Consider the following 15550-nt stretch of genomic DNA (forward strand, 5'->3'; position numbering starts at 1 on the left):
TCTTATTGCTCTAGCTATAACTTCAATTACTATATAGAATAGGTATGAAGAGAGTGGACAACCTTGTCTTACTCCTGATTTTAGTGGAATTTTTTGAGTTCCTCTCCACTTAATTTGATGTGGACAATAAGTTTGTTGTATATTGCTTTTATTGTGTTTAGTTATGTCCCTGGTATCCCTGATCTCTCCAAGACTTATATCATGAAGGGATGTTGTATTTTGTCAAAGGCTTTTTCAACATCTAATGAGATGATCATGTGGGTTTTTTTTTTCAGTTTGTTTATATGATGGATTACACTGACAGATTTTTGTGTTGAACCATCCCTGCATCTCTGGGATGAAGCCTACTTGGTCATGGTGGATGATCTTTTTGATTTGTTCTTGGATTTTGTTTGTCAGTATTTTATTGAGTATTTTTACATCAATGTTCATGAGTGAAATTGGTCTATAATTCTTTTTGTTTGTTGAGTCTTTGTGTGGTTTGTGTATCAGAGTGACTGTGGCCTCATGGAAAGAATTTTGCACTGTTCCTTTTGTTTCTATTTTGTGAAATCATTTGAAGAATATTTTTATTAGCTGTTCTTTGAAAGTCTGGTACAATTCTGTTTTAAAAACTATCTAGCCTGGGCTTTTTTTGGTTCCCAGACTTTTAGTTACTGCTTCTATTTCCTTAGGGGTTATCAGTCTATTTAAATTGTTTGTCTGATCTTGATTTAACTTTGGTAAGTGGTATCTATCAAGAAATTTGTTCATTTCTCTCAGATTTTCCAATTTTGTGGAGTACAGGTTTTTGAAGTATGACCTAATGATTCTCTGGATTTCCTCGGAGTCTGTTGTTATGTCCCCCTTTTCATTTCTGATTTTGTTGATTTGGATATTCTCTCTCTGCCTTTTAGCTAGTTTGGATAAGGATTTAATCTATTTTGTTGATTTTCTCAAAGAACCAACTCTTTGTTGCTTCTTTGTATTGTCCTTTTTGTTTCTATTTTATCAATTTCAGCCCTCAGTTTGATTATCTCCTGCCATCTTCTCCTCTTAGGTGTATCTGCTTCTTTTTGTTCTAGAGCTTTCAGGATTGCTGTTAAGTCACTAGTATGAGATCTCTCCAAGGCACTTAGTGTTATAAACTTTCCTCTTAGCACCACTTTCATTGTGTCCCATAACTTTGGGTATGTTGTGCATTCATTTTCATTAAATTCTAGGAATTCTTTAACTTCTTTATTTCTTCCTTGACCCACTGGTGACTCAGTAGAGAGCTGTTCATTTTCCATAAATTTGTAGGCTTTCTATTGTTTCTGTTGTTGTTGAAATCCAGCTTTAATTATTGGTGGTCTAATAAGATACAGGGGGTTATTTTAAAAAAATTTTTTGTATCTGTTGAGACTTGCTTTGTGGCTGAGTATATGGTCAATTTTGGAGAAGGTTCCATGTGGAGCTAAGAAGAAGGTATATCCCTTTGTGTTTGGGTGAAATATTCTGTAGATATCTGTTAGATCCATTTGAGTCATAACATCTGTTAGTTCCATTATTTCTTTGTTAAGTTTCTTTATCCAGGTGACCTGTCCATTGATGAGAGTGTGGTGTTGAAGTCTCCCACTATTAATGTGTGGAGTTCAATGCATAATTTAAGCTTTAGATTTTTTTTTTTTTTAGGAATGTGGGTGCCCTTAGATTTTAGGCATAGACAGTCAGAATTGAGACATCATCTTGGTGAATTTTTCCTTTGATGAATATGAAATGCCCTTCTCCATCTCCTTTGATTAATTTTGGTTGGAAGTCTATTTTTTCAGGTAATGGGGATAGCATACCAGCTTGCTTCTTAGGTCCATTTGATTGGAAAATCTTTGTTTACTCTGAGGTAATGTCTACCTTTGGTGTTGAGGTGTGTTTCTTGTATGTAGCAGAATGATGGATCCTGTCTTTGTATCCATTCCATTAGCCTGTGTCTTTATTGGCAAATTGAGTCCATTGATGTTGAGGGATATTAATGACCAATAGTTGTTAATTCCTGTTATTTTGGTGGTGGTGGTGATTTGTGTGTGTGTGTGTGTGTGTGTGTGTGTGTTTCTCTTTTTTGGGTTTTGCTGTGAGATTATCTATTGCCTGTGTTTTTGTGGTTGCAGTTAGCTTCCTGCGGTTGGAATTTTCCTTTTAGTACCTTTTGTAGGACTAGATTTATGAATAGATATTGTTTAAATTTGACTTTGTCATGAAATATCTCATTTGATCCATCTATGGTGATTGACAGTTTTGCTGAGTATAGTAGTCTGGGCTGGCATCCATGGTCTTTTAGCTTCTGCAAGACATCAGTCCAGACCCTTTGGATTTTAGGGTCTGTTGAGAAGTTGGGTGTTATTCTAATGGGTCTGCCTTTATATATTACTTGGCCTTTTCCCCTTGCCATTTTTAATATTCTTTATTTGTTCTATATATTTAATGCTTTGCTTATTATATGGCGAGGGGACTTTCCTTCATCTGTTTGTTTTTCTTGCCTTTCTTTTAAGGATTTATTGATATCTTCCCTTTTTTTTGGTTTGTCTTTTTCTCAATTTCTCTAATGGATTTTTTATGTCTTCTTTAAGGACATCTATTATCTTCATAAAGTCATTTTCAAGGTTGTTTTCTTGTGCTTCAGCTATGTTGGATTGTTCAAGTCTTGCTGTTGTAGAATAGCTGGGCTCTGGTGATACTACATTGCCGGTTCTGTTATTGATTGTGTTCTTACACTGGTGTTCAGGCATCTGGATTTGGGGTGAGTATAGGTCTAGGTGTTAATTCCTGCATTTGTCTTTGTTGGATGGGAGTTTTGTTCCTTCGTTTCTCTTTCCTTTCTGGTCTTCTGGCCTAAATGGCTAAGCGTTCTGTTGACTAGCAGGTTTTCAGGTTCAGTGCAGTGTCCTCTCTAGAGTTTTTGGGGCCAGGGGTCCCTAGATTGGGCCTGGGCTCTGGTAGAGCCAAAGTCTCCTTCTGAAGATGTAGACCATGATATGGAGCCCATGGGAAGGGGGCTGCAGTCTGGGGTCCCTAGATCTAGTCTGGCCTCTGGGGTCCAAGCACCAACCTGGCCTCCAGAAAAGCTGCCAGGACTGGGATCCCTAGATCTGGCCTGTGCTCCAGGAAAGCTGATGTCTGCTTCTGAAGTTGTAGGCCAGGGCTCTCTAGATCCAACCTGGCCTCTGGTAACATGGGAGTCTTCTTCTGAAGTTCTAAACCAGACTATAGAGCCGGGGAGGGGGGAGGGTTGCAGTCTGGAGTTGTTGGGCAGGCTTAAAGAGGTTTTGTGGGTGGTGGGCAATGTCTTATCTGGGGTTCCTAGGACCAGCCTGGCCTCCTGTAAGGCTGCCAGTGCTGTGGGCCCCAGTATGGAGCTCAGGAGAGAGAATATAGTCTGGGGTTATTGGGCAGACTTTAAGGGATTCCAAATTTAAGAAATTATTTCATATAAATGTTAAATTTAAGAAGAATGAGTTCTATTATAAGACAAAAATTATTTCATTATTTTTTAATTTTCTTTTATATGTATGGGTGTTTTGCTTGCATGTGTGTCTGTCTGTGAACCACTTGTGTGCCTGGTTTTCACAGAGGCCAGAAGAGAGTGTTGGATTCCCTGGAACTGGAATTACAGATGGTTGTGAGCCACCATCTAGATGCTGTAAATGGAACCTGGGGTCTCTCCAAGAGCAGCCAGTGCTCTTAACTCTGAGCCATCTCTCCAGTCCCTAAAATAAATATTCTCAGTTAGGAAATTTTAGTTATAAATTCAAAAAAGAAGCATACTTGTAAAAATTATTCATAATCACAGTTTGGCAGTACAAGTACAGTCATTTAATTTGTATTTTCCCACACAGGAAGCTAAGTGCTGTCCTATTAACACGACCATTCATTTTCATTTCCATCCATTGTTTGGTAGTCCAGTGTTTGCACCTGTCAATAAAGTGACCACAGAAAGGCCAGCATGTGTATTCCAGAGAAAGTGGAATGTCAGCAGCTGGTAAAACAAAATTACATTTTCATGTGGACAGAGCTAGGATTCAATAATGTGCTGGAGCAAGGTGAAAAATTTGACTTGGGAGAAGGAACAAATACTGTAGTCAATATGAGGTGCTTTGCTTTGTTTTGTTTCTGACGAAAAGAAATGCTATCTCCATTATCACAACTGAGCTATCTTCCAGGAAGACTGAATAATTATTTGCATTATAGAAGATATGCTGCAGCAGTCTTACCTCTAGCTCCATGGTTGATCATTTTATGAGAAAAATAGAACCTTAGAAATCAATACCGAATTTCACTACATATTCAAAAGCAGGATATTAAAATAAATCGTTAATCACTGACATGAATTTGGATTGTATGAAATAAGACATCAATGCCTTCCAATACATTTGGCACCTTGTGTTCCTAATTGTCTGAGTTTTTAAAACTTGGGTACCTGGCCGGGTGACGGTGGTGCATGCCTTTAATCCCAGCACTTGGGAGGCAGAGCCAGGAGGATCTCTGTGAGTTCGAGGCCAGCCTGGTCTACAAAGTGAGATCCAGGACAGGCACCAGAACTACACAAAGAAACCCTATCTCAAAAAGCAAAAAAAGATAAAATAAAATAAAATAAAATAAAATAAAATAAAATAAAATAAAATAAAATAAAATAACTTGGATACCTTTTCTTTAGCATAGTAGTGAGAGCCTTGGAGTGCTTGGATCTTTTGTTCAGTGACCTCCATGGCCTACAGCTGACCAAAGGGCACTGACTTCACCCTGTACCCCATACCTTGGTGGAGAGACCATTCAAGTAGACTGTCCCTGTTGAGAACAAATAGATGGCGTGATCCTTAAATGTGTCTGCCTTGGGTCACTTCAGTGACTTTTTCATTTTCTTAATCCTTGCCCAGCTTTTCCAATGGTTACACAGGATCTAAATGCATTAAAAGTCAGGGATAAAAGGCTGCCCCCAGGCATGGGGAACCTGTAATTTTGATTAATTGTTGTCTTACTTGTCTGTTCATTTTCGGAGACAGAGCCTCCATGTATCTCAGGCTGACCTCAAACCCACTCCCAACAAGTACCTTGAACTTCTAATTCTTCACCTCCATATCTTGAGTGCTGGGCACCACTGTTCCTGGTGGTCAGGGTTTGATCAGGTGTTTTGTGTTCTTGGCTTATTCAAAGAATTGAGATAAAAGCCCACGTAGATCTTAAAAGGGAGCAAGGCAACTTTCTTCAAATCAAAGCAGTAGTAGATATTAGAATGGAATATACTGTGGTGGTAATCTAATTGTACTGAATTATTATTTTGATTGTATGTTAATAAATAAAGTTGTCTGGGGGTCAGAGCTATTAGAGCCATAGCAAGAGTGTGGCGGTGGTGGCACACGCCTTTAATCCCATAAGATCTCTGTGTGTTCAGGGATACAGTCAGCATTGGAGACATATGCCTTTAAGACCTAGGGGGCTGTACATTCAGACAGTGACGAGGCAGTCATGTGTTTGGGTTTACAACCAATGAGAAGGCAGAACAACATACTATAAAAAAACGAACCGACAGGAAGTAGGTCTCTTTTCGCGAAGCTGGGACAGCAGGAGGAAGGGTGAGATTTTAGCTCTGAGCTCTGACTTCTCGGCTTTCTTTTTTACATTGTTTCTGTGTTTCTTATTTAATAAGACGGTTGGTTACATCTACATCTGGCGCCCAACATGACAAGAATCCATTAAAAACTGCTTGGCTTGGCGGCAGGTCCGCTTTCCCGCAAGGGCGGCAGGCGGCCCGCGGCGGCGGCGGCACGCGGCGGCCAGCGGCGATCGGCTTCTTAGCCTGGGTCTAGTTCTGCTTGACCTCAGGCTGGACTATCGGTGAGCGGCTTGCTTAAATCCTGCTTGCTTAAAGCCGGTGCTACAAACAACTCAGACCTGCCCTGCCGAACAGGGCCCTGCCTGTAAAGCCAACGCACGTGGTCGGAGCTTAAGGAAGCCAGACCCAAGCCTTGACTCGGCACAAGAGGGAACACGTGGCTGCATTTAAGCTTTAGCCGGCTACGCTTTCTTGTGCGTTCTCTCTTTCTTCTCTCTCTCTCTCTCTCTCTCTCTCTCTCTCTCTCTCTCTGGATTTACACCTGGGACACTAGGTGGCTGCTTTGAAAATCCCCTCGGATTTCTACTGTTCTACGCAGATTTGGTAAGTCATAATATATCAGATATTTTAAAGGAAACTATCTAAAAGAGAATTTTTTTCCACATTAAAAAACAAATGGGTTTTATGTGTACATTGGAAGAAAATTGGTTTTTGTTCGAAATTTTAGGCAGTCTGGCAATGGAACAACTATATAATATTAGTATTGGTGGAATTATGCACCTTATCACTATAATAATCCACATTTTAATATTTAAAAAGATAGTCAATTTAAGTGCCAGGATAACAGCTTTAGAAGAACTTGTTAAACCTGTAAAAATTCAGACAGAAGAAATTAACAGTGAAGTTGTTTCAAGTCGGGATCATAAGGTTGCAGAAAGAAAGCCTGTTTTCACACAGTCACCCTTAATTTATCCTGTAACCGTACAGCAGATGCCTGATCAAATGGCTACACAAAATACTTGGGCTCCAATTGAAATGTTGGATTTAAAAAGGTTTAAGGAGGCAATAGTATCTTATGGCATGCATTCCCCATATGTAAAGCAAATGTTAAACACTTGGTCAACATATAATAGGATAATACCACAGGACTGGCGGGACCTTGCACAAGGTGTTCTGGAACCCAGCCAGAGACTTCAATTTCTGACTTGGTTTAAGGAGGAGGCTAAAAACATAGAAAAACAATGGAGGGATAAAGGAATACAAGTTTGCCAGGATCAGCTTATGGGCGAAGGCCAACATGCTTCAGCACAAACACAATGTTTATATGATGTCCAAACCCTAATTTTATGTCGAACGGCAGCCTTGAATGCATGGGACAGAGTTGAGGAACCAGGAAAAAAATCTGAGTCATTTACAAAGGTGATGCAAGGCCCAAAAGAGTCTTTTACAGATTTTTTACAAAGACTGGCTTCAGCAGTAAAGAGAATGGTCTCGGATTCAGAAGCTAGTAAGGCAATAATTGAATCTTTGGCCTTTGAGAATGCGAATGCAGCATGCAAAAGAATAATCAGGCCATTAAGGGCAAGATCTGCACCTATGGAAGACTGGATTAGAGAAACAATTAATGTTGAAGCTGATGAGCATGATGATACATGGGTAGGAGAAGTAATTTCAAAAGGTTTGAGGAGTGTTAGATGTTTTGGATGTGGAAAGCAAGGACATTTGAAAAGGGACTGTAGACAGGTCATTCCCAGAAACAATGTTTCTTCAAGGAACAATGGCAACAGAATGCCCCTTCCTTCTGGAGTATGCAGAAGGTGTGGTAAGGGAAAACACTGGACCAACGAATGTAGATCAACAAAGGACAGACAGGGTAATCCTTTGCCTCAGTCTTCGGGAAACTCCCAGAGGGGCCTCAGGCAGGCCCCCAGTGCAAATCCAGTTCAAACCTTTCCTGCAGCCATAGAGGAAATGCCTGCTCTGGAGAGCGATTAAATAACCAAATGCCTATTGGAATAAATCATGCTGGTCAGGATGATGAAACAGAGAGAATAGAAAATTCAGGAGAAAACATAAAGAAAATTTTTTGGCAAACTTCTATTAATGAACAAAGACCAAAATTAACGATAAAAATAAATGGTGTTTTGTTGTCTGGTCTGGTAGACACAGGTGCGGACGTTACCATAATTGCACCAGAATTTTGGCATCCAACTTGGCCTCTTCAGGAGGTAAACGTTCAACTGTTAGGAATTGGGACATTATCTCAGGTGAAACAGAGTGCAAGATGGCTCGAATGTATAGGTCCAGAAGGACAGAGAGGAAAATTAAAACCATATGTGGCTAACATAACTATGAACCTGTGGGGTCGAGACTTGTTGCAACAATGGAATACTCAGATTAACATCCCTCCAATCTCAGAAACAAATCATAAACTAGCACATGTTACTGAGAGAAATATTAGAAGATATTGTTCTAATGAGAGGTCACCAGCCATCCATATTATACAAGAACAGGGCACAATAACTGATGATCTTCCAAAGACACCAACAGCTCTAACTTTAAAATGGTTAACAGACAAGCCTGTATGGGTCCAGCAATGGCCTTTAACAACAGAGAAACTCCAGGCTTTAGAAGAGCTGGTAGAAGAACAGTTAAATGCTCAGCATATTGAAGAATCAACCAGCCCTTGGAATTCTCCTGTATTTGTTATTAAAAAGAAATCTGGTAAATGGAGAATGGTAACAGACCTTAGAGCAATTAACAAAGTAATTCAGCCAATGGGCTCTCTACAATCTGGGATGCCTTTGCCTACTCTATTACCAAAAGGATGGCCTCTCATAGTTATTGATTTAAAAGACTGTTTCTTTTCAATACCCTTACAAGAAAAAGACAAAGAAAGATTTGCTTTTACAGTGCCTACTTATAATAATTCTCAACCGGTTAAAAGATTTCAATGGAGGGTCCTCCCACAGGGAATGTTGAATAGCCCAACTCTGTGCCAATATTTTGTACAACAGCCATTGGAAGTGATACGTAAAAAATTTCCTAAATCTATAATTTATCATTATATGGACGATATTTTACTAGCTGACTCAAATGCAGATACTTTAGAAATAATGTTTGAAGAAGTAAAGAAAATTTTGCCTTGCTGGGGATTACAAATTGCTCCTGAAAAGATACAAAGAGGAGATTCTATTAATTATTTAGGATATAAAATAGAGCTACAAAAAATTAGACCCCAAAAGGTGCAAATTTGGAGAGATAGACTACAGACTCTTAATGACTTTCAAAGATTATTTGGAGATATTTCTCATCTACGAACTATTGTTGGGGTAAAAAATGATGAACTGACTAATTTGTTCAAAACCTTAGAAGGTGACAAGGACTTAAATAGTCCAAGAGAATTATCACCTGAAGCTGAGAAAGAATTAGCCTTGGTAGAAAAGAAAGTGCATGAAGGACACGTGAATCGTATTGATCCAAAGCTGGATTGCATTTTGGTTATCTTACCTTCTAGGCGTTCTCCTACTGGAATATTAATGCAGAGGGAAGATATTATATTGGAATGGATATTTTTACCAAATAAACCAAATAAAAAATTAAAAACTTATGTGGAAAAAATCTCTGACTTGATTTACAAAGGAAAATTGAGACTTCGTCAATTAGCAGGCATAGACCCAGCAGAAATTGTCGTACCATTAACTAAGGAGGACATTGAAAAATTATGGACAGAAAGTGAACCTTGGCAAAGAGCTTGCAGTAATTTTTTGGGAGAAATTAACAGCAAATATCCCAAAAGCAATAGAATTGATCTTATAAAGAGAGCTGAATGGATCTTGCCTCGAATTGTACGGCAAAAACCCATATCTGGAGTTCGTACATTTTATACAGATGCCAACAAAGAAGGAAAGGCAGGTTACAAATCAGAAAATTTAAGTAACGTGGTTCAAAGTCCGTATAATTCAGTTCAAAAATCAGAATTGTATGCTATTCTGTTGGTATTAATGGATTTTTCAGAACCTCTCAACATAGTAACTGACTCTCAGTATGCTGAAAGAGTGGTGTTACATATTGAGACTGCAGAATTTATCCCTGATGCTTCAGAATTAACTTCACTATTTATTCAATTACAAGATACAATCAGGAAAAGGAATCATCCTTTATATATAACTCACATTCGATCCCATACTGGTCTGCCAGGCCCTCTAGCACAAGGCAATGATGAGATTGATAAATTATTGATAGGAAATGTGCTGGAGGCCTCAGAATTTCATAAAAAACATCACGTCAATAGTAAAGGTTTAAAAAAGGATTTTTCCATAACCTGGCAACAAGCCAAAGAAATAGTAAAGAAATGTCCTACTTGTTCCTTCTACAATCAAACGCCATTACCAGCAGGATGTAACCCAAAGGGCACTCAGAGAAATGAAATCTGGCAGATGGACGTGTTTCACTTTGCAGAATTTGGAAAATTGAAATATGTACACCACACTATCGATACTTATTCAGGATTTCAATGGGCAACTGCTTTGAGTTCTGAAAAAGCTGATTCTGTAATCACTCATTTGCTAGAAGTTATGGCCATCATGGGTATACCTGCACAAATCAAAACTGACAATGCTCCATCATATGTCTCTGTTAAAATGAAACAGTTTTTTGCTTATTACAATATAAAGCATATTACAGGCATACCACATAATCCTACAGGTCAAGCAGTTATAGAAAGATCAAACAGAACTCTAAAGGATATGCTAAATAAACAGAAATGGGTAACAAAAACCCCCAGAAATAGACTGCATAATGCTCTTCTAACTTTGAATTTTCTGAATGCCAATGAGAAAGGAACAACAGCTGCAGAGAGACATTGGATAATAGAAAAAACTACAGAATTAAATCAGCCTATATACTTTAAGGATGTGCTGACCTCAGAATGGAAACCAGGGTATGTATTACATTGGGGACGAGGTTTTGCTTTTGTTTCTACAGGAGAAGATAAGCTGTGGGTACCATCAAAATTGATAAAGGTTCGATTTGAACAAGAGAGACCTCTTAATTGAGGAGGTGATAGTTCATCAACCAGCATGAACATCCAATTTAAACTAACTTGTATCAATAACACATGCCTTTTCATTTAATCAGATAATAACTTGTCAAAAGGAAACATCCCCAAAATTAGTCTTGGGGAAAGGTTTTTGTTTTTGTCTTTTAGGAGAATGAAGGTTAAGGAATCTGAAGAACACTGGACAAATGAGACAACTGAAGAAAAGTGACAAATCATCTATCCCTAGAAACAGAGTGAAACGGTGTATGGGTATATATTATCTAAAAAAATTTTTTTTGTCTTCCTAAATGTTTGTTTCTGCTTTTCTCTAAAGATTTAACACTATTGGTTTTCTAATAGTCCCAGTTCAATTAAAATTTAAAGCTGACTTTGGAGTTGGAGAATGGCTCTCTCCTTCTTTAAACTCAAGCATGTTGTTAAAAGGAAAATGCAAACTCCCTGTATCATGCCAGAATAAGAGCCATCTTCTGCTATGGTACAGGACAAAAGCAAAATTAATTAAGGGACTATTCTATTACTAATCTCAACTCTTTGATTCTATTCTGATTCTTTAAACTTTTCTCAAAGTATAAATTTTATATCAAAATTTACAAGATTAATATATATATACACATTTTAAACTTTGTTAAGATATGAATGGTCACATAGAGTACTAACTAATTCTAGAAAAAAGGCTAGCTGCATATATATGTTTTTGTGTTCGAGTCTCTTATCAGTTTTCTGCAGGAAATCATGGCCAGGCCTAACATCAACTGAAGTCTCCAGAAAGAAGATGGGGCCCCACAACAACAACAATTCCACGTGGACAATAATAATATCATTAAGCTGACAAGCATCATCCATAGATCAGCTTTGAACTATAAGATGCTCAGAGCAATTTTGAGATGACTGAGATGATCCAGTCTCAAAGACTACTTGAATAAGGACTTGAGATAAACCCTGAACTTTGGCATTATACACAGACTGGATAATGAAGGATATAGTTACCTCTCTTAGAATTTGACAATTAACCTAAAATTTTTCTTTCAGGATAAAGAAAACTTCGCCCATACCCAGCAGGAAGCAAATTTAAGAATACGATGCCCACATTCCCAAAGAGGTGGTGTGGGGCGGGTGGTTTTTTGGTCTTTTTAATGGGTTTTGGGTCTGGGATAATTTTCAGTATTTAGGGGGGTTGGTTACAAGTTATTGTCAAGGGTTAGGAAAAAGGCTAAGCAAAGGAGATTAGATTTAAGGTTCTTGTTTAAAAAAAAAAGAGAGAGAAAGAAAGAAAAGAAAAAGACAATTACTAATTTTAAATACTTTACATTGGATTGGATTGTTTTATATTGTATACAAATTTGAAACCGATATTGTTAGAAAATGCTATATGTATATTTCTAATTGTATTTATACCATTCATTTAACAATGTAATGCAAATTTCTGATCCTTGAATGTTATCATTATCAACTATTAGGATATAAAGAAATGAAAGTTAGTAGTTAGACATTATCATAGAACTTGTAGTCATATTAGATATGTTTTAAAAATTGAGCAGAGATGTTTTAGACAGGTCATCTTCAAACCCTTCAGAGATCTACAGAATATGGCATTTAAAATGTTTTAATAACTTAGAAAATTTTTCTTTTTTGAGACATGTCGGCTCCTGGCAGTACCAATCTACTTTAGAGAAAATATGGGCATTGAAGAAACTGCATATGGAGTCAACTTTCATTTTGGCAAAAGTTAGCCACTGGACAACAAAGTATCCTCGAATCAACAGGACAAAATGGACAGACAGATCACGAAACAAGGGACTACTGATTCTTGCCAAAACAAGTGTGGTTATGGCTTTATCAAAAGGCATCTTCTAAGGCCAGGACAATATGGCCCCATCCCTGAAGTGGCCTTCGCATCCGGAAAAGGTACAGTGCCCTTTTCTTCGAAGGCAGCTTAACAGGCAGAGGGCCGATGGATTCTGTTGTACAATGGAACAGCAGCTGAAAGCTCATGCCTCTCAAAAGTAGACTGGCATTTAATAGAGGGATGTGGAGAAGAAGGGGATGCTGAGATGAAGCCATATATACACAGCCAAGAAGAATGGACAGCTGAATTAAAAAACTGTCAACAATTTCCAGAATTTAAAATCCTGAATCATGACAGGACACTAGTGGAATTCAGGTGTTTCTGGTACGTGGATTGCTCTCACCCAATGTGAGGTTGAACTGTTGACCTTGTGTACATCCTACTTCACAAATGAGTCTGTCAGATACACTAAGCCTATAGGCTGAAGATGATGCCCCAACTCTGCGGAGAAACCTCAGGTGACTGCCCAGGCAGCTGGCTGTTTCTGTCAACTCACAAAAATTTTTTGGAAGTTGCTTGCATGCACTTCCTGTTTTTATTTTTGTTAGCTAATATTATTCCCTTCTTGGGTCTCTGAGGGAGTTGAAGATTAGTTAGTTATGGTTGAAGATTAGTTAGTTATAGTTGAAAATTAATTAGGATAGAAAGTACATTAGATACATCTTGGATTTACCAAAATAGGATAGATAATGGAATTATTTTCTCTGATTTGTCAAATACCTGTTTAGGTATTTATTACTTGTATATATTGTATATAGTTATTGTACTTTTGTATATAGTTTTTCTTTTGTTAGTTATAACCTTTTGCTTTCTTTTTCTTTTTATTAAAATAGAAAAGGGGAAATGTGGTGGTAATCTAATTGTACTGAATTATTATTTTGATTGTATGTTAATAAATAAAGTTGTCCGGGGGTCAGAGCTATTAGAGCCATAGCAAGAGTGTGGCGGTGGTGGCACACGCCTTTAATCCCATAGATATCTGTGTGTTCAGGGTCAGAGCTATTAGAGCCATAGCAAGAGTGTGGCGGTGGTGGCACACGCCTTTAATCCCATAAGATCTCTGTGTGTTCAGGGATACAGTCAGCATCGGAGACATATGCCTTTAAGACCTAGGGGGCTGTACATTCAGACAGTGACGAGGCAGTCATGTGTTTGGGTTTACAACCAATGAGAAGGCAGAACAACATACTATAAAAAAACGAACCGACAGGAAGTAGGTCTCTTTTCGCGAAGCTGGGACAGCAGGAGGAAGGGTGAGATTTTAGCTCTGAGCTCTGACTTCTCGGCTTTCTCTTTTACATTGTTTCTGTGTTTCTTATTTAATAAGACGGTTGGTTACATCTACAATATACGGTCAATATTGACAGCAGGCCATATGGACAAAAGTCTCAACAGCCTCAGTTACTTTTGGGGACTTACTTTTATGGAGTTTAAAATAAGTTTGTTTTTTAAAGAGTGCAGTTTGGGTGGTTCTCTGTGGGAGCCCACAAAGGTTTTCTAGTGAGATCTGAGCTTGCTTTACCCAGCAGGGCTGCATAAGGGGATGGATTGACCACATGTGTGGTTACCAGGTGATTGGAAGGGTCTGCACTTGGCTGTGCTAGGGGGAGGTCTTTTGCCCCACCCCTTGGCATTCCTTTAAAAAGCCCTTTAGAAGAGACAGAAGGGGCCAGTGGATAAGGATCCAGGCCCTCTGGAGGCTATCCTGTGTTTCTGTCTTTTTATCTCCCCTCTATCCTGCTATCTAAATCTCTTATCCCTCACTCCCCAAGCGTACCCTGGAGTAAAGGTAGGAGCACCCCCACCCCCACCCCCACCCCCCGCAGTTCTCTATTTTGACTGACTGTTATACAAATGTTTTCTCTACTGTTCATGTCCCTTTCCATAATGCTTCTAATTTAATCATATGCATGTTCCATGATGCATAGGAATAAGATGATAAACAGCGGATTCTTCCTAAAAGGCCATTTTAGGGTATAGTTTGCCTTATTGTGAATATACCCAACACTAACTCAAGACAGAGGGGCTTCCAACTTACTGCAACTGCACGCAACAGAAATAATGATGAACAAGGTCTTTGTTAGTTTGATGCTTTTTAAAGAAAGGAGAAACTTACTCCATTATTAAGAGGGAATGGGTGTATACCTCCATACAGATCAGGGTCCTCAGTTATTAACAGGTTGCTAGGTGCAAGAGCTGCTTCCATAGTATATGCAAATAAAAGTCACAGAATGCCAAGTGCATTGTTAGAAGAGGGATATGCACAGGGCCCACACCAAGTAGAGTCCTAGGTCAGTAAACTATTCCCTATGCCTGCCTGACTCATCACCCTGCCAGGTGCTGGAGTCTGGATTCAGAGCTTTACGCATACTAGATCAGCACTCCACCAATGGAGCTATACCCTACCCTTGAATTAAGTCAACTTCTGAATCTCATCACATTCTGACTGCTTTTCTACACTAGTTTGCATATTTTGCTTAATCAATGTAGTTGTTACACTTTTCATGACTATTACCAAGAAAACAACTTAAGGGGAAAAAATTGTTTTGCCCATGGCTTCAGACATTTCTGTCCATCTTATCAGGGAGGGTAGACTGGATCAAAGCCACTCAGATCATGGCTGACTGGAAGCAGAGAGAGAATGCCTACATTAGCTGGTTTCCCCACTTTCTCCTTTTATTCCACAGCTGCCCTTGCCCCCGGTCTATAGAATGGTGCCACACATTCAAGATGGGCCTTGCAAATTAGTTATTCCTCTCTGGAAATGCCCTCTCAGATATATGAAGAACTGTGTTTAACAATCCCATAGGCAGGAGTAGGTAGATTACTCAGTGGTAGTTCTTTGCTGTGCACACATGAGAACCTGAGTTTAGATCCTTGGCACCCATGTAAAAAGCTGGACATAGTAGTGTGCGTCTGTAATCCCAGCACTGGGAGGCAGAGACAGGAGGATCCTTTGGGCTTACTGGCCAGATGATCTAGCCTATCAGTGAGTTCCAGGTTCAGTGAGAGAGCCTATCTCAAAAACACAAGGTGGAGAGTGATAGAAAGAGACACCCAGCATCAACCTCTGAACTCT

General features: G+C 38.9%; 1 protein-coding gene across 6 annotated transcripts in view; it reads left to right on the forward strand.

Moving 5' to 3' along the window:
• The window catches only part of C5H10orf67 (chromosome 5 C10orf67 homolog), a 120653-nt gene that overhangs the window by 69721 nt on the left and 35382 nt on the right, over positions 1-15550 (forward strand). The gene's annotated exons all lie outside the window — the stretch shown is intronic.

This window comes from Peromyscus maniculatus, chromosome 5 (genome assembly GCF_049852395.1).
Source record: "Peromyscus maniculatus bairdii isolate BWxNUB_F1_BW_parent chromosome 5, HU_Pman_BW_mat_3.1, whole genome shotgun sequence".
Taxonomy (NCBI): domain Eukaryota; kingdom Metazoa; phylum Chordata; class Mammalia; order Rodentia; family Cricetidae; genus Peromyscus; species Peromyscus maniculatus.